General features: G+C 41.0%; 2 protein-coding genes across 11 annotated transcripts in view; one reads left to right on the top strand and one right to left on the bottom strand.

Annotated features, from left to right (window-relative positions):
- atg13 (ATG13 autophagy related 13 homolog (S. cerevisiae)) overlaps positions 1-3,362 on the bottom strand; it is an 86,019-nt gene extending 82,657 nt beyond the window's left edge. For 4 of the 7 annotated variants that reach the window (XM_072591955.1, XM_072591959.1, XM_072591957.1 and 1 more), the window contains exon 1: positions 3,142-3,362. The gene's annotated coding sequence lies outside the window, so the exon portion shown is untranslated. The remainder of the gene's footprint in view (positions 1-3,141) is intronic. The other 3 variants (XM_072591961.1, XM_072591962.1, XM_072591960.1) reach the window with 2 other exon arrangements.
- A 2,707-nt stretch (positions 3,363-6,069) lies between these two features.
- LOC140493477 (activating molecule in BECN1-regulated autophagy protein 1-like) overlaps positions 6,070-18,992 on the top strand; it is a 389,583-nt gene continuing 376,660 nt past the window's right edge. For 2 of the 4 annotated variants that reach the window (XM_072591949.1, XM_072591953.1), the window contains exon 1: positions 6,070-6,251. The gene's annotated coding sequence lies outside the window, so the exon portion shown is untranslated. Of the gene's footprint in view, positions 6,252-7,008; positions 7,025-17,166; positions 17,207-18,992 lie in introns of those variants that run through there. The other 2 variants (XM_072591950.1, XM_072591951.1) reach the window with 2 other exon arrangements.

Raw genomic sequence — 18,992 nt, 5'->3', positions numbered from 1 at the left:
TCGGACTCAGCACCGCCTTCTCGACCTGCAATCTTCTTCCCGACCTCTCCATCCCCACCCCCTCTCCGGCCTATCACCCTTACCTTAACCTCCTTCCACCTATCGCATTTCCAACACCCCTCCTCCCTACCTTTTATCTTAGCCTGCTTGGCACACCCTCATCATTCCTGAAGAAGGGCTTATGCCCAAAATGTCGATTCTCTTGCTCCTTTGATGCTGCCTGACCTGCTGCACTTTTCCAGCAACACATTTTTCAGCTCTGATCTCCAGCATCTGCAGTCCTCACTTTCTCCTGAAATATTGTTTGTCAGCATTCATTTGTCTGATTATCCAAATCAAGACAATACAACAGGCAAGTATAAGCAATAAACTCAGCAGGAATAAACTTAATTGATCTCTGTGGTACTCCACATCCAAGCTGTGACTCAAAAGTTACTTTTTGGATCGTATAAGATTTTCATTTTACAGTAGCTTCCATTTGTATGTTACCAGGAAACTAATCAAGAAAGAAATACAAAGGCAATAGTAAAACTTGTTTGGATACAGAAAAAGACAAATTAGCCAGGACAAATGTGGCCCATTACAGGTGAAAGAAAAGTTTACAGTGATGAATTGAAAAATATTGAAAAATACTAAATATGAACATGAGAATTAGGAGCCTCTGCTACCATTGAGTAAGATCATGGCTGTTTTGATTTCTCCACATTCTTATCCACCTCCGATAACCATTTGACTACTTGCTTATCATTAATTTATCTTAAAAATATCTAAAATGTCTGCCAACAATTATTTTCATTCAGAGGGTGGGAAATCATTGGAATTCACTAACCAGAAGGCAACAGTCCCTTTCAGCTGTGCAGCTGTTGGGAAATTCTGCACTCACCAAATAGCATGCTGATGCATTCGCTTCCATATACTGCTGCCACACACAGACCTTGGAGACTGATAAATCCATTAGACCATATGAGTTACATTCCGGAGTGTCAAAGGTGATGACTATAGAGAGGCATGCATTTATGTTTATCATTCCAAAATGATTTGGATACTGAAAGCATTCCTGCAGACTGAAAGGTAGCAAATGTTAACTCATCACTTAAAAGGGAGAGAGAGAGAAAGGACAACTGTAGATCTGTTAGTTTGACATCAGTATTAGGGAGGCATTAAAAGCTATTGTAAAGGATGTAATAACTGGACATTTTAAAAACTCAGGTAGAGTTAACAAGGATTTAATGAAAGGAAATTCAAGTTGACAAACTTGGAGTTTTTTGAGAATTTTCCTTGTAGCATAGATAAAGAAGAACCAGTGGATGTGCTATGTTCGGACTTTTGGAAGACATGATAGATCTTCAATGGAATGTTAGTAAAAAAAAATTAAACTGAGAGGGATTGTGGTTAATACATTGGTACAATTTAAAATTGATGAACAGGCAGAAAGTAGACAACTCAGTCTCAGGATGGCATGCTGTGGAGTAATGCAAATATAATAAGGTCACAACTTGTGAACAATTTGTTTCACGATTTGGATGTAGGGATACCTTGTCACATTTTCAAAATGTTTGAAGTCACAAAACTGGATTACAATGTAAATTGAAAGGACGTTGCAAGGAGGCTTCAAGTGGATTTGAGCAGGTTAAATGAATAGATAAGAATATGGCAGATGGAATATAATGTAGATAAACTTGGAGGTAGAAAAAAATACAAAGATTTTAAAGTAAGGGGATGGGAAATGTTATTGTCAAAGGGACCAGGGTGTCCTTATTCATGAGACACCAAATACTAGATGCAGGTACAACAATAAGGCAGGCAAATGATCATCACAAGGGGATTTGAGTACAGAAGAAAATAAACACCTTATAACTCAGGCAGGATATTCTTGCCATAGAGTGAGTGCAGTGAAGGTTCACCAATAAACCCCAGCGATAGCCGAATTTTATCGTGAGGATAGATTGAAGAGACTGGGCCTATATTCTCTAGAGTTTCAAAGAATGAACGGTTATCCCACTGAAACTTACAAAATTCTTACAGTGCATTTAGGGTGATTGTAGATAGGAATTTCCCCTGGTTGGTGAATCTAGAACCAAATGTCACAATTCCAGATTAAGCGCAGATCATTCAAGACTGAGGAGAAATCATTTTCATCCAGAGGGTGGGGAATCATTGGAATTCGTTATCCCAGAGGAAAACGTTCTTACAAGATGTGCAGCTGCTTTTTTTGGGGGGTGTTTGGGGAACCTGCAAACTCCAAAAAGCGTGTTGATGCATTTGTTTCCATAAACTGTTGCCGCATACGGACATTAGAAGTCTGCACAGTGGAAAAACAAATAGGGGAACTTTGCCAGAGGGCTAACTTAACCATTGAGTATGTTCAAGACAGAAACCGGTTAACTTCTAGACAGAAATGGAAATGGAATTAGCGCAGAAAAGTGACTTTGGAATAATGGTAACCCACGACCTAATTGAATTGCCTATTCCTGCTCCTAAGTAACTTGCGACTTTTGGGTCACAGTCTGCAATTTGCGTTCGGTAGTATCAGAAAATACAAATTAAAAGCAGCCTCACAAATCAGCCTGAAATTCACTGGAAAGCTGTACATTGGCACCAACAAACTCTACTGTATGTAGCTAAGGACACTGCAGAGTGCAGTTTCCAGTCGTGGTTAAGAAATCAACGGCGCGTTTACTTTCCTGGAAAACTTTTGAACGTCGCAGTCCTTCACTACCCTAGGTGCTGAAATTGCACCGAATAGAAACCGAAAGAAGTGCGGATGCTGTAAACCAGAAGCAGAAGCGAAAATTGCTGGAAAAGCTCAGCAGGTCTGGCAGCTTCTGTGGAGCGAAATCGGTTCCGAGGAAGGGCCGCCCGATCCGAAACGTTCACGCTAAAATTGCAGTTTGCTTCTCGACACCACAGCAAGGAGAGGAGGCCATTCGGCCCGCGGTTTCCGTGCCAGTGCCCAAAAATCAGTCAACAACAACTTACATTTTAGCCGCACAAAGTGGAAATAGACGCGAAAGCTGCACGGTGCCATAAAATCATACACACACGTAAGAAAACAAGCACATTTTCAGAAGGTGAAGACGGTATTGGTGGATGGTCCCTCCTCCCACCCGGACTCAGGCCCTAGCCCCAGCGGCCACTCACCCCTCACATTCCAGCAGACTTCTCCGATCCCTCGGAGTCCAACAGAGCAGCGTCCTGGCTCCCCTGCCGGTTGGGGGGGTTGGGAGGAAGCCGTCCTCGATCGCCGATCTCCCCCACCCCCCCCAAGGGATGGCAACAACAAACGCGGCGTCGACGGCGCCAGCGGCCCACGGCCTCGCAGCCTCTGTTTACCTCCGCCACGCTTCGTAAACATCGCCCCTCAGCCCTAACACACACATTCGACATCACTTTCCACTGCATGTGCGATCATCGGCTGGAAGTACACCGTGCATTAATAAGTAGAGTTGGATAAATAAAACACAGTGACGCCCCTTCTTTTCATGGTAACGGAAGGAATATTTCATTTCATCCCACCCCGCTGTGTTGAATGTGCAGCTGTCAATCTGCGAATCGTCTGATGTGGCGCCTCTGGCCTACAACTCCCAGTAGGTCTTGCGCCCGGAGGGGACTACATTTCCCGGGAGGCAAAGGGGAGCAAATGATTCAGTTCTCCGCTGGACAGCAATTCTCAAAGTGCCTATTGAGAGCTAGGCACAAATTTCAACTCTGTTTTGGAAGCTTAAATCGATGTTCTGTATAACTTAGAAGAATTTCAAGGCTGATTATTTTTAATTGCATATTTTTATGCTTCATGAGATGGATCCTGATCACCTTTTTATTCTGTGCTCCATTCCCCCTTCTTCCATGGTCCCCATCAGGATATTCTACAAACGTAAAGAGACAACGCTGGACACACTCAACAGTACTTGGAGTTTTCAGATTTCCAGTATCTAGTATTTTGTTTACAGTCTCAAAAATATCAATGCCTTTTTGCTATTTTGCTGACTCACGAGTCGTGACTGCATAGTAAATGACAACAGACGACTGTATTTGGCCTTCAGCTGAATTCATTACTGCTCTTACCCAATTCACACATGGCAAAGTTTAGTAGTTTATGTTCTGACGTGGAAACTGACTTTTGAAAGATGGACAATGTATGTTATTACTAAACCAAGACTTGGCCCCAGAACTGGTAAATATCTATGTAAGTTAACCACCCGAGAAGAGACAGCACCTTGAAAGCTAATGTTTCCAAATAAACCTGTTGGACTATAATCTGGTGTTGTGTACTTTTTAACTATGTAAAGAAAACTGCTAACTTAACATTATACAGCCTTACACACCAAATCATATACAGTGACAGATGATGACAATTTTTACATTCTAACTTGATTAGATTAGATTACGTTACAGTGTGGAAACAGGCCCTTCGGCCCAACAAGTCCACACCGACCCGCCGAAGCGCAACCCACCCATACCCCTACATTTACCCCTTACCTAACACTACGGGCAATTTAGCATGGCCAATTCACCTGACCCGCACATCTTTGTGACTGTGGGAGGAAACCGGAGCACCCGGAGGAAACCCACGCAGACACGGGGAGAACGTGCAAACTCCACACAGTCAGTCGCCCGAGGTGGGAATTGAACCTGGGTCTCCGGCGCTGTGAGGCAGCAGTGCTAACCACTGTGCCACCGTGCTGCCCTTTAAGAATATTGGCAACTTCAAAGCAGTTACAGCTTGCATCTGGTGTCGATGATCTGTAGGAGCATTTCTGAGTTAGATTAGATTCCCTACATTGTGGAAACAGGCCCTTCGGCTCAACCAGTCCACACCGACCCTCCGAAGAGTAACCCACCCAGACCCATTTCCCTCTGACTAATGCACCTCACACTATGGGAAATTTAGCATGGCCAATTCACCTGACCTGCACATCTGTGTGTATATGATCCTGGGTTACAATCAGTGTAACTTCAATAACACCAAATTGCCTTTCTGGCAAGAGCAGTAATTCAAGAAAATTGGTATCAAACATGTTGGTGACAGTGCTATGACTTATGACTTAGAAGGATGTCTTTTTGATTTACTTAGAGCAATTAAAGTAATGACGTTTCTAAGGTTAAGCCTCCTCCAGAAACTTCAATACATAATTTAATATTTTTATGCAACATTGTTGCGGTGCTAGATTTACAAAGATGCTGCCTTTCAGAATAAAAATTGAGGTCCCATATACTCTCTCAGATGGATGTAAAATGTTCCATGGCAACATTCATAGAAGAGAATGGAGTTCTGACGTTCTGGCCAACATTTATTCTTCAAATGTTACTAAGACAGGTTATCTGATCAATTATTGCATTACTACCTGTGGGGAATTTTTGTGCAAACTGAATTTCATTTTTTGTCAGTTATAACAGACAAGGCTTGTACAATACATCTGAGGTCTTATTGTTAAAAATTACGTTATTGGGATGTCCTGAGAGAATGTGAGGTGTTGCATCAAAATGACATTCATTTCCCACTCTACTAAGATTGTGGTTCTCCAAGCATTGATAAAGCTAAGATTAACTAATTAAGTCCATGTTAAGGACTGAACATTTTAGCCTAGTTCTGCAATCTGTTCTTTATTGAATAACAATATTCAATTACAATAAGAACTCAAATGTATTGTACAAGCCTTGCCTGTTATCTATCATAATTCACAGTCCAATGTCTTCAAAAGAGGGTTGGCAAGACTGAAATTTTTGAAGTTCCCCATGGGATGCAAAAAAAACATGATGAGGCAGAGATACAACATATAAGCTTTTCAATATGTCACTTTGAGTTTCTTTTCAATATGTCACTTAAGCCTGTAATGCATGATTTATTCTTTTAAAAAAATTTGATGTGAACTGTTAAGATGAAATGTTGCAATCGGGCGTTAAAATAACCTCAGTCCCCGGTTGCACGGGCAGACAGTGGTTGAACAATTTCACTTGATCTGGCCTTGACTGTCTGACTCTGGCTTGGTGATGTCTTCCTGTTGGTGTGAGCGGTCGATGTTGTGGATGCCATTGCTCTGGTCTGGCTCTAGATGCTATCTATTGCTCGGTATCAATTACACCGGTCTGAAGAGTCATTGATGTCTGTAACACAAGAAATTATGGAATATGTGAAAGGTTTTTAGGCCACACCAAAACTTGTTCTTTTGACAGACAATTTTATTCTGCTTCGTAATGGACATTAAACAGTTTGTTTGACCTCCGGCACTTCCCACCTGTCTTCCCAAAGGGTAAGTGAGGCAAAACTCCACAGTCTTGTATCTGGTATTCTGTGGATTAGACAAGTTGTCATGGTATCTCTCAGGGACATTTTCCAACCACCCCCTCCCCATCTCTTCCACCCACTGTTCAGTTCCCAGGAATTAATTTCTCCTCTGGTAATTCATGAACGTGAAGCACTGTCCTTGTTCACTGTGTTCCGGGATGGGGAGTAGTTTAATGCTGTTTCAAGAGGGGCAGTTCTACACAAAATGTCTGCCCAGGCTGTGTTTTAAGCATCAATTTTACAAGCACAAAATGGGAAGCTCGATAGGCTGGAGTGGTCCTAGGCAAAATGTGAAAGTGGTTCCTTTTTAATGATGTTTGAATTTGACGAATTCTGTATGATCCAGTAGGCCTGTAAACGACGTTTCCCCTTTAATGTTGTAATCTTAGAAATGAAAAGCCTTGGTAAGGGGCCTTCTTTCAGAATAGCTGAACCACAAGACAATGCAGGAATTTATGTAGACATAATCTTGTTATATTTTAATGTGTTTCATAACCTAACTGTTTAAGTATGAGAGGTGACTTAATTGAGGTGTGTAAAATAGAGATGACAAAATTTTCCTTAACACAAGGGTCAAAACTTAGTGATTAATAGAGGGATTAAAGGGAAGATGAGGAAACTTTTTTCCCCCTCACCCAGAAAGTGGTAGCAGCACAAACTATCACCACGTTTTAGTAAATATTTGGATGCTGTCTTGAAGAATTGTTACCTGCCAGACTATGGACCAAGTGCAATAAGGTAGGATTAGGCTGGTGGGTTGTTTGTTGAACGATACTTCCAGGATGGGCTGAAAAGCTATGTTATATGTTATAAATTTGGGTATTCTGAAATATGAGTCTAAAATGTAGTCATTATTGTGCTGGCAAATGTTGCTGCTCACCCTCGGCTTTAAAAAGCTGAACATTTTGGCGAAGGACACTGAGGGTAATGAGGAGTTCCATGTTTGCGATGGCCTAGAACTTCCTCCAATGTCATTACAGGCATTTGAGTCGAAATTCCTGAATCATTTTAGTGTACGCTGGAATGTAAGACTGGTGTAAAACATGTCAAATTTAGTGTAAACCATTGGATTATTAGGGAGTTGCTAAAGCTGTGCTGTTTTCATTCTTTATGTTAATTTTCATGCATGAAAATAGATCTGCAAAGTTAATAAACAACTCTTCATGTACTTTAGACATGTCATATTTTAAAAACAGTTTATAACATTTTGGTTTTTCTCATACAATTAGACTTATAAACATTTGGATGTAAATTTTAAGCTTAATCAGACTGGTTTAAGATCAGGAAATTTACATGTGAACATTTAGAATTCCAAACAGTGGGCAATTTGGTCCCTTGCTTCACATTCCTGTCGAGCCCTGATATCCTTTGGTAGTGTATCTATGTATGCCTTAAAAATATTAAATCATCCAGCATCTGAGGCTACCTAGGGAAGAAAGTTCCAAAAACTCATCACTCTGAGAGAAAATAAATCTCTTAATTTTTATCTGAAATGATCTTCATTTTAAAAATGTTTTTCCCAGTTTGTCTTTGCATCACATTAGGAAACAACTTCTTAGCATCCACCCTATCAAGACCCCACTGGATCTTGTATGTTTCCGTAAAATTATTCCTCATTCTCCTAAACTCAAGTGGATACACACCCTGCCTGTCCAACCATTCCTGAAAAGATCATTTTCCCCATCCTAGGTATCCATTAAGTTAACATACTCTGAACTACTAATGGAATGATAATCCTTCTTTAAGTAAGGATACCAAAACTGTACACACTACTGCTGATGTGCTCTTGCCACTGCCTTGCACAAGTGTAGCAAAACATCCCGACTTTTATATTTAACCCTCCCCCCTTGCATTAAACTACAGATATAACACTTGCTGTACTTGCATACTAACCTTTTGTGGTTCTCGTGCTAGAATGCCTTGATTTTTCTTCACAATTTTACAATCTTTCTTTATTTGAATAAAATGCCTTTTCTGTTGTTCTTGCCAAAGTGGACGAGTTCACATTTATCCACATTAAATTCCGTTTGGCAAATTTTACTTGGTCGGCAAACCTACCCATATCCCTTTGAAGACTTCTTGTATTCTCTTCACAATTTAGTTTCATTTGGTATCAACAGCAAATTTCCCAATTGTGCATTTGTTAACCCTTACCCTTCATCCAAGTGTGTAACTAAAATTAAGTTTTGGGTGGGTCGGCGTTTGCGCTATGTCAAAGGGCGCTAATAAAGATGGCATAGTACAAATCCTGAAAATCTGAAATAAAAACTACGACTGCTGAAAATATGCAACATCTGCAGCAAAGAAACAGAATTTCCTTAGTTCTTGACTTGAAATGTGAATGCTGCTTCTTTCTCCACAGATGTGTTAGATCTGCTGAGTGTAATTTGTTTTAATTCCATGCGAGTTAGTGTTTTGGTATAAATTTGGTAAAAAAGGGTTAAATGATCGTGGAATGCAAACATAGTTTACAAACAAATGCATTTATTGTCTTTAGTGATGAATGTCAATATTATGATCTATTTGTGATGTTTTATTGAGAAATTTCAGGAATCATGAGTTCAATATTTCATTAGGAAAGGTATTGAGGAAGAGGAGCATGCACAGTTCTGCATTTGAAGTATAGAATATTAAAATGCAAAAATCTGGAACTATTACGACATGATGGAATTACAAAACAGATTATGAAATAGTGATGGGATGAAGTTGACAATGAGGTGATGAGCTTTTCTTCAAAACTAATTCAAGAATGCTTACAAGGTCTTGGAGCAAATTCTGAGGATAGAGCAATTGGATTTGATATTTGCGTCTTGTCTTGGGTTTGAAGAACAGGGAAATTAATTTACTGAATTTGCTGTGACTTGCTCTGGCTTTCATGATATTACTCTATTCATGTCCTTTTTTTAGATTAGATTAGATTAGATTACTTACAGTGTGGAAACAGGCCCTTCGGGCCAACAAGTCCACATCGACCCTCCAAAGAGCAACACACCCAGACCCATTCCCCTACATTTACCCCTTCACTTAACACCACGTGCAATTTAGCATGGCCAATACACCTAACCTGCACATCTTTGGACTGTGGGAGGAAACCGGGGCACCTGGAGGAAACCCACGCAGACACTGGGAGAATGTGCAAACTCCACACACACAGTTGCCCAAGGCAGGAATTGAACGCAGGTCTCTGGTGCTGTGAGGCAGCAGTGCTAACCACTGTGCCATCCATACTATATGTAATCCCATATTGAAATGTAGCTGCTATTGAAAATTCCTTCTGTGAAAGTGGTGAAAAGAATTTGGGTATGGTTTACAGGGATAGCAGTATTGCACCTTGACTAAATTGTTATTTTATGTTCACAATAAATATAGGCCAACTTTCAAAACCCCATGCCCCTATACCAAATACTTGCCATATATCATTGTTCATACTTTGTCACTCATCAGCACAAATTAATGGATCTCAATCAAGAATGAGCACGCTGCCTAGATTTTCCTCTTCTCTGTCTCCAAATGAGTATTGAGGTCATTGGGTAAATTAGGGATTCATTAGCTTAAATGTTGATTCTGTAACATCTGCCATGTGCAACGTGTAAAATCCCAAAAAACCTAATCAAATTAATTTAAAGGGCACTTTTTAGAAACAGCAAATGCTGGAAATCTGTAACAAAAGACACTGGAAGAATTCCACAAACTCGCTAGCATTTGGAGAAAGAACAGACAAATTAGTTTTTCAAGCATGGACTCATTATCACAACTGGAAGATGTTGCAGATGGGTGACATTCAAAGATGGAACAGAACAAAGTGAAGGGAAATGTTTGGGGGAAAAAAGTGTGATAGTGGCTGGTAAAATGCTAAATGGAAAATGAGTGTACTAAATGTATATAGACCCCTCAAAGTTGTCATTCAGTTTGATAGGGCTGTTAAGAAGGCATACGGTTTGTTAGCTTTTATTAGTAGAGGGGTCGAGTTTCAGAACCATGAGGTCATGCTGCAGCTATACAAAACTCTGGTGTGGCTGCACTTGGAGTATTGCGTGCAGTTCTGGTCACCGCATTACAGGAAGGATGTGGAAGCGTTGGAAAGGGTTCAGAGGAGATTTACTAGGCTGTTGCCTGGTATGGAGAGAATATCTTGAGGGACTTGAGGCTGTTTTTGTTAGAGAGAAGAAGGTTGAGAGGTGACTTAATTGAGACATATAAGGGTTAGATCAGATGGAGAGTGAGAGCCTTTTTCCTAGGATGGTGCTGGATAGCACAAGGGGGCACAGCTTCAAATTGACAGGTGAGATATAGGTCAGATGTCAGAGATGGTTTCTTTACTCAGTAAGAGGGGTGAGGAACGCACTGCCTGCAACAGTTGTCAACTTGCCAACTTTACGGGCATTTAAATGGTCATTGGATAGGCATATGGACGAGAATGGAATAGTGCAGGTTAGATGGGCTTCAGATTGGATTCACAGGGCAGCGCAACATCAAGTGCCGAAGGGTCTGTACTGCACTGTAATGTTCTATGTTCTAACGATGTTGTTCACTTTACACGGGGTAGACTATAAATAGATTGGCTGACTATTTTGCAGAACGACTCTGTATTCAGCAGGATATCCCGAACTTTAAGATGCTAGTCATTTTAATTCCCCGCCTTGCAGAAGATTGAAGAAAGAAATATCGGTGTTCCAGTGAGACCCAAAGTAGGCTTCCTCTCTTGGTTGGGTGCTTAACAGTCTTCCAGACTCAACATTGAGTCAATAATTCAATTACTAACTGCATTTTGTTTCTTGTTGGTTTTTGCTTTCCCATTGTTTTCTCCTTTGCTTTCGGATAGCAGCTATTCAGAATTCTGCACATTACACCATGCCTTGCAACGTTTCTTATCTCATCACTACTCCCTTTGGTCTTTCACCATAGACTTTTTAAAATTTAGTTTTGTTCTCTTTCTTATCCTCCACCATTTCACTTGATGAAAATATATTACATTTTTCAGTCTTCCTTTGATCTGATTCTGAATTGATTTTCTTTCTCTTTCCATGGATATCTTTAGACCTGCTGAATATCTTTAGCATTTTCAGTTTTTACATCAGATTCCCGGCCTCAGCAGCATGTTTCCTTTTGTACAAATTGTCCTGGTGCCAATATTCAGTCCTCAATCAACTTCAATTTAAAAAAGACACATTCTGGTCATTATCATGTTGCTGTTTCTGGAAGTTTGCTGTGTGTAAATTGCAGTGTTTTTGACTGTGATTACACTGCAAAAGTATTTAATTGACTGTACTGTCCTTTGGAACATTTCTTGATGTGAAAGACAGTTTTGAATGGCATTTTTTTTGACATAGTTAAGGGCTTTTTACTTTATAAGTTGGATCATCAAAAGAAACCTAGATTTATTGGAAGATATGTGGATGACATTTGAAAAATTAAAGATTGCAATTATGAGCTATTTTCTGATGTTCCAAGCAACTGCCAATCAGTGGAGCTTTGAGTTGTATTCGCTATTGTCATGTATTTTTTTTAAAAAGTCGGTAATCTGACAAAGTTTTACTAACACCAGTGTTGGCAAATTATTCAGCAATCTGTCTTGTAAGAGCAATGGAAGCGAAGAAATAACAATAGTATGTCTGGCCCCCTCAAACCTGCCTTGCTGTTCAACAAGATCGTGGCTGATTTTCTCCATGCCTCAACTCCCCTTTTGTATCAGCTCAGCGTAACCTTCAACTCCCTGATGTTTAAAAGAACCAGCTACCTTTTTTTTAAAAATCCTTCAGTGATCTTGCCTCCACAATTCTGAGATATCGAGCTCCAAACATTCACTGCCTTCTGGGAGAAGAAATTCTTTGCGTCTCAGCTTTATGTTGATCTCCCCTTCTTCTGTAAGTGCCACCTAGTTTGAAATTCTACAGTTAGTGTAAACATCTTTTCAACATCCACTATGTCAAGCCCCTGTCGAATCACTCCTTATTCTTCTAAACTCTTATGAGTGAAAGCGTAATCTCTTTAGTCATTCTTAATACATCAACACCTTCATTCCAAAAATTTGTCTAGTGAATCTCTTTTAAATTGCCTCCATTGCTAGAACATCATTTCTTAAATACAGAGAGCAAAACTGTACTCTAGCTACAGCTTCACCAACACCCTGTACAGTTATAACAAGACTTACTTATATTTAAACTCAAACCCCTGAGTTGTGCAGACCAAATTTTGACTCGTCTTAATTTTTTGCTGTACCTGTATGCTAACTTTTTCATGCAGATGAACACCCCAGTGCCAATGTGCTTCACTTATTTTTGGAGTCTCTCTCCATTAAAGTAATCTGTCTTTTGATTCTTCCTAGCAAAGTACAAAACCTCACAATATCCTACATTAAACTCCGTCTACCAAGTTTTTGCCCACTTCTGCAACCTAGCAGTATCCTGTTGCAGAGTCTATATATCTTCATTGCAACATGCCTTCCTACCTATTTTTATATCATCAATGAATTTGGATGCATTTCACAATGTCTTCTTGATGTCTTTATGGTAGATAGTAAATAATTGGAACTACATTTCCCCCAATTATATTTTCTTTTGCATGGTCTTCCAAGGTCCATGTCAGCCAAAATTGGAAGTCAACACTTCAGCAAGCCGATTGATATATGTGGAACCTTGGAGGCTGCGCAGTTTAGAGGAAATATTACTTCGTCCTTCTGCTTGTGGCATTCCACTAGTTACATCTTTCCAACTTGAAAAAAGGCCTATTAATTCTGGCTGTTAACCAGTGCTCAACCATGCTAATATATTGCGCCCAATGCAATTGAGCTCCTTTCCTGTGTAATAATCTTTCATGTGGCACCTTATCAAATACCTTCTCAAAATTAAAATACACATCTTCCAGTTCCCCTTTTATCAGCTTTGCTTATTAAGTCCTCAAAGAACTTGAGCAAATTTGTCAAGCATGATTTCCCTTTCACAAAATCATATTGACTCTGCTTTATTGTATTAAGCTATTTGAAATGTCCTGCTGTTTCCTCTTTTTAATAATGGACTCCTAACATTTTCCCGACAAGAGATGTTAAATTAACTGGCCTATGATTCCTGTTTTCTGTCTTTCCTTCTCTTGCTGAGCGGAATATCACATCAATTTTATTCCATTCTGCTGTAACCCTCCAGAATGCAGTGAGTTCTGGAATACTTTGATAAACTGTCTTTGCAGTCACTTCCTTTTAAAATCATTGGATATAGCCATCAGGTTTCGTTGACTTGTCTGCCTCCAGTCCTATTAGTTTGTCAAATATTTCATCGCTCATGATAGAGACTGTTATATTTCCTCCCATTAATACCTTGCTTGTCTGTTATCTTTGGGATATTTTCTGTGCCCTCCACCAGGATGACTGATAAAAAAAATATTAGTTTAAGTTATCCACTATCTCTTTTTTTTCCATTATTAATTCCCTGTTTACACCTCCAATGTTCTCTCACTCACTTTAGCTGTTTTTTTTTCTAGAAGCACTTGTTTGTTTTTATGCTTCTTGCCAATTTACTTTCATAATCAGTTTTATTTATTAGCTATTTGATCATCTGCTGCTGGTTACTAAAAGATTGCAAATCCTCTAGCCTGCCACTACTTTGTATGTGTTACTTTTTGACTGGCCATGCGCCTTCACCATCTTTTTAAATCATGGGTGGTTCATTCTTCTTGAGTCGATCTTTTTGAGCTGAATAAATATTTGCTGATTGTTATGAAATATCTGCTCAAATATTTACCATAGCTTATCCACCTACTTTTCACCTAGCCTATTTTTAATGCCGTCTTTAGACAACCCTTTCTTCACAACTTTATAATTATGTGTATTTAGATTGAAGACACTGATTTAAGGACAAGTTACTCTTTCTCAAACAGAATTTGAAGTTGTCCCATGTTGTGATTGCTGTCCTGAGATCCTTAACTACAAAGTGTCTTGTTAATCCTATTTTACTGCACATTACTAGATCTCAAGTGGCCAGTTCCTGGGTAGCTTGCGCAATGTACCGCTCTAAAACAATCTCTGATGTACTCTACAAATCTGTTTTGCATGTTACCATTGTCTATCTGATTTGTCAGTCAATATGTAGATTAAAATCACCTATGGCAATTAGAGTTCCTTTCTTACACGCCTCCATTATTTCTGGATTTGTACTTTGTGTGACTTTGGGGCAACTCTTTGCAAGCCTATAGACAACTACCCACCTGACTCTGACTACTTCTTTCTCTCGCTACTCCTTTTTTCACTCAAACCAATTGCACATTATGACCTATTTCACTGCTCACCATTGCACTGATATCATCCTTTATGAACAGACCTACTTCACCTCTTTTTCTTTTTGCGTTCTTCCACAATGTCAAAACTGCTTGTATTTTGAGTTCCCAGTCATGGTCACTCTATAACCATTTCTGAGTAATACCCATCAAGTCATATTCATTTCAGTTTGTGCCATCAACTTGTCTTTTCTTTACAAATGTTGCATTCCTGTTGAACGGCTTTGGCCTGAAATGTTGATTTTCCTGCTCCTCGGGTGCTGCCTGATCTGCGGTGCTTTTCCAGCATCACGCTCTCAACCCTGTTTCCACATTATGGTTTCTATGGTTCTCTGAAGAACACACCAACCAGATCCAGACTCCCATCCTATCCCCATAACCCCACATATACCATGGCTAATCCACCTATCCTGTACATCCTTGGACACGACGGTGCAATTTAATATGGCCAATCCACCTAACTTGCACGTCTTTGGACTATGGTAGGAAACCCACACAGACATGGGGAGAATGTGCAAACTCCACCCAGACAGTTGGCCAAGGGTAGAATTGAACCTGGGTCCCTGGTGCTGTGGAGCAGCAGTGCTAACCACTGAGCCACCATGTTGCCCTGTTCTTCACTGAATCTTGCCATTGCAATTTTTTACGTCTGACTGTGAAGGGACAAGCAGATCTCATCTTACAGGCAATGCCTCCAAAATGCACTACCCTCAACACTGCAGTGAAATGTTAGCCTAAACACTCTGCTTAAGTCACTGGAGTAGTTCTTTTGTGTTCATTAAGAGAATTTTCTTATCATTCACACACTATGGACATTGTCAGCAAGGCTAGCATTTATTGCCCATCAGTTGCCCCTTGATCTTGAATGGCTTTGAAGGCAATTTTATGGGGCAGTAGGCCTGGAGTCACATATAGGCCAGACCTAAGGGTTACAGATTTCCTTTACTTAAGGGCATTAGTGAACCAAATTAATTTTCATAAAAATCAATTAGCTTTATGCGAACCACTTTGAAAATAGCTTTTATTTCAAGATTCTTAATTGAATTTAAATTCCATCAGTTGCCGTGATGGGATTGAAGCCCATGTCACGATTTGCATACTAGTGTCATCACCTCAGCATGACACCACCATCTCCCCGTGAATCAAAAGTTAGAGACAGTAACTTCAGTTGGACTCAAAAAGACAAGCAAAATGTGCTTTTGAAGAGGAAATAAGACTTTATTGCTAGATGAATAAGTGAAATTAGGATCTAACACCAATAATGCATAAGCAATCAGCACTCTTCTCTCATGCAGAATGAACTTTGTTTTTCCTCCTGACTTGGTATTCATGCAAATTGTCTTGATGAATGCAAAACAAAATACTTGGACTGAAAAATGTTTTTTTTCGTAATACTCATAATTAAATACATGATTTCCTTATGTCAGTAGTTGTGATCGTAACAGTTTCAAAACCGTTCACTTCTGAAAGAATGCTGGTAACTTTTCAGTTCTGCAAAATTCTCAAACAAGCATCTAAAAAAAGTCTTGCACTTATGGCTATCACAGCCTTGAGTGATATTAAAGCACAACATAGTGAATGAAATATTTCAGAAGTGATGTAGATGAGTGTTATAAGAAGATAGAAAATTAGATCAGGAAGGGGCAATTTTTAAGGTTGAGGTGGACAGATTATCACTTAGTGAGGGATTAAGAGGTTATTGGAGGTGGAAGGGAATATGGAGATTACCATCACAGTAGCCCCAATCTTAAATGACAGAATAAAAGGAAAAAACAATGACTGCAGGTGCTGAAAACCAAATACTGGATTAGTGGTGCTGGAAGAGCACAGCAGTTCAGGCAGCATCCAACGAGCAGTGAAATCGACGTTTCGGGCAAAAGCAAAGGAAGCCTACTGCTGCTCCCTGTGCTCCACGTTCTGTTAAGATCATGGTTGATCTGATTTTGCTCGTAATGTCATCTTCCTGTATCATTGCCATACCGTTGAATAGAGTCAAGTTTTCTAATGAAGGTTTCCTGATGAAGGGCTTTTGCCCAAAACGTTGATTTTCCTGTTCCTCGGATGCTGCCTGACCTGTGTTTTTCCAGCACCACACTCTTGACTGTAACCTCCAGCACCTACAGTACTCACTTTCACCTATACAGTTGAATGGTCTGTGTATCTCCGTCTTTGAGTCAATACTGTTTAGTTGAATAGTTTGTGTATCTTAGCCTTCGTGTCAATGGCTTAGCTGTCAGCAGAGGCTGGGTGGAGAATTCTAAAGTTTCACGACCCTTGGCTAAGAAATAAACTCTTGTTTTTAAATGTGCCCTTGGTTCGAGATTCCTCCTTAGAGAAATAAACTAACCAACACACAGAGTGCTTGAGATATTCAGCAGGTCTGGCAACATCTGTGGAGAAAGGAACAGAGTTAACATTTCCAGTCTGGTATTACTCCTCTTCAGAACAATGCTGATGAAGTCATATTGGACATGTCCGTTAACTGATTTTTTTTTCTCCATAGATGTTGCTCGACCTGTTGAGTTTCTCCAGCATTCTGTTTGTTTACAGGCTTCCAGCACCCTTTGTACCTTGCCTTTAAAGAAGTTAACCATGTGATTTTTTTTCTTTTGAAGGAGGAATGCTGTCCTGGGATATTCCTTGTTCATATGAGAGGTAAATGGAATTACGGTTGAACTCCCAAAGGGACCTTTTTATTTTAAAAATGTAACCTATTTTTCTAATTAACCTGTTCAGAGATGTTGTTAAACACCTCTGGAACAGAGGGGGGAGGGCAGTACTTGAACCTGGGCCACCCAGTCCAGGGGTAGGGATGCTACCACTGCACCACAGGTTTCCCAAGAAGGGAATCGTTTAGGGGGAGGGGTGTAGTTGAGATCAGAGTGAAAATCATTGAGAACTAAAGTTGAGTGGTCTGAAGGAAGTGAGTGAATGGTGAAGTGATTAAGCAGCTGGTTTAACCCTGGTGCTGGTTATAAGAGCTGAACGGTACGCTCGGCGATCCGTTGGTGTTGTCTATTTTAGTGACGTTGCCTGATGCTCAGCTGGCACTCTGGTCTCGATTGCACAGGCCTGGCTCTGTGCTGCTGTTCCTCACTCGATTACTACCGCCTGGTTTCTGTGGATCGGCGGGTGGGTGAACGAAAGCGGCCCCCCACCCTGAACACAAACCGGCTAAACAGTAAATTAAGAAACAACCGATCCTCGGGGGCTGACGTGAATAAAGCTGTTTGTGTATGTGAGCAGGAAGTGCTGTTAGACGGAAGGCCCGAGCCTTCAGCGGCCTGGGCCTGCGCTCTCACTGGGAGCAGCCCGCGTGAATCCCGTGACCAGGCCCTGTGCACGTGCCTCGACCCCGCCTCCTCTCCCCTAGACCCCGCCTCCTCTCCCCTAGACCCCGCCTCCTCTCCCCTAGACCCCGCCTCCTCTCCCCTAGACCCCGCCTCCTCTCCCCTAGACCCCGCCTCCTCTCCCCTAGACCCCGCCTCCTCTCCCCTAGACCCCGCCTCCTCTCCCCTAGACCCCGCCTCCTCTCCCCTAGACCCCGCCTCCTCTCCCCTAGACCCCGCCTCCTCTCCCCGCCCAAGCCCCATCCCTCCCGTGGTCTTCCTAATCTCCTCCTCTCCCCCACCCCCCCCATCCACCTTCCTGTGGTACTCCCTAAATTTCCCCCCATCCACCTTCCTGTGGTACTCCCTCAATTTCCCCCCCATCCACCTTCCTGTGGTACTCCCTCAATTTCCCCCCCATCCACCTTCCTGTGGTACTCCCTCACTTTCCCCCCCATCCACCTTCCTGTGGTACTCCCTCAATCTCCCCCCCATCCACCTTCCTGTGGTACTCCCTTATCTCTTCTCCCCCCCATCCCTCTGTGGCTGTTTTCTCACCCCCACCACTGTCTCCCACACTGCCATCCTTCCTATTGTCTCTCACCACCCTTTGTCTTTCTCCCCACCTCCTTCACTTCCCTCCCCCCGCCTCCTTCACTCCCAGTCTTTCCATTAGCCGTCCCTCTTCTCTATCTCAATCCGGCTTTAATGCAGTTAGACTTACCAGTTAACTTCACAAGTCAATTGCTTTGAACTATCACAAGATGTTAGATTATATTAAAATAAAAGATGAGGCATTTCTGATACCTTGGCAATGTTGCCAAAAATGTAACACAGACACTTTGTTTATTGTTCCCATAATGACAAGAAAAATCTTATTCAGTTTAATACCCCACTCATTTTTGGCCCACACCCCAGCAGCTTATTGTACTTGGTATTTTATAAATACAGTGAGGGTTTCTGCCTCTACCCTCCGGTTCAGGCAATAAATTGAAGACTCCCACCACCATAATGAAAGAAAGTTTTCCTCGGCTTTTCTTTAAATTCCATTATTTTGAGTTAATCTATTTGAATATGTTGTAACACGTCTGAGCCCAGACCTGGCCCAGGAG

Source organism: Chiloscyllium punctatum, chromosome 22 (assembly GCF_047496795.1).
Source record: "Chiloscyllium punctatum isolate Juve2018m chromosome 22, sChiPun1.3, whole genome shotgun sequence".
In the NCBI taxonomy this organism is placed as follows: Eukaryota; Metazoa; Chordata; class Chondrichthyes; order Orectolobiformes; family Hemiscylliidae; genus Chiloscyllium; species Chiloscyllium punctatum.
This window is presented reverse-complemented; position numbering and strand designations above follow the sequence as displayed.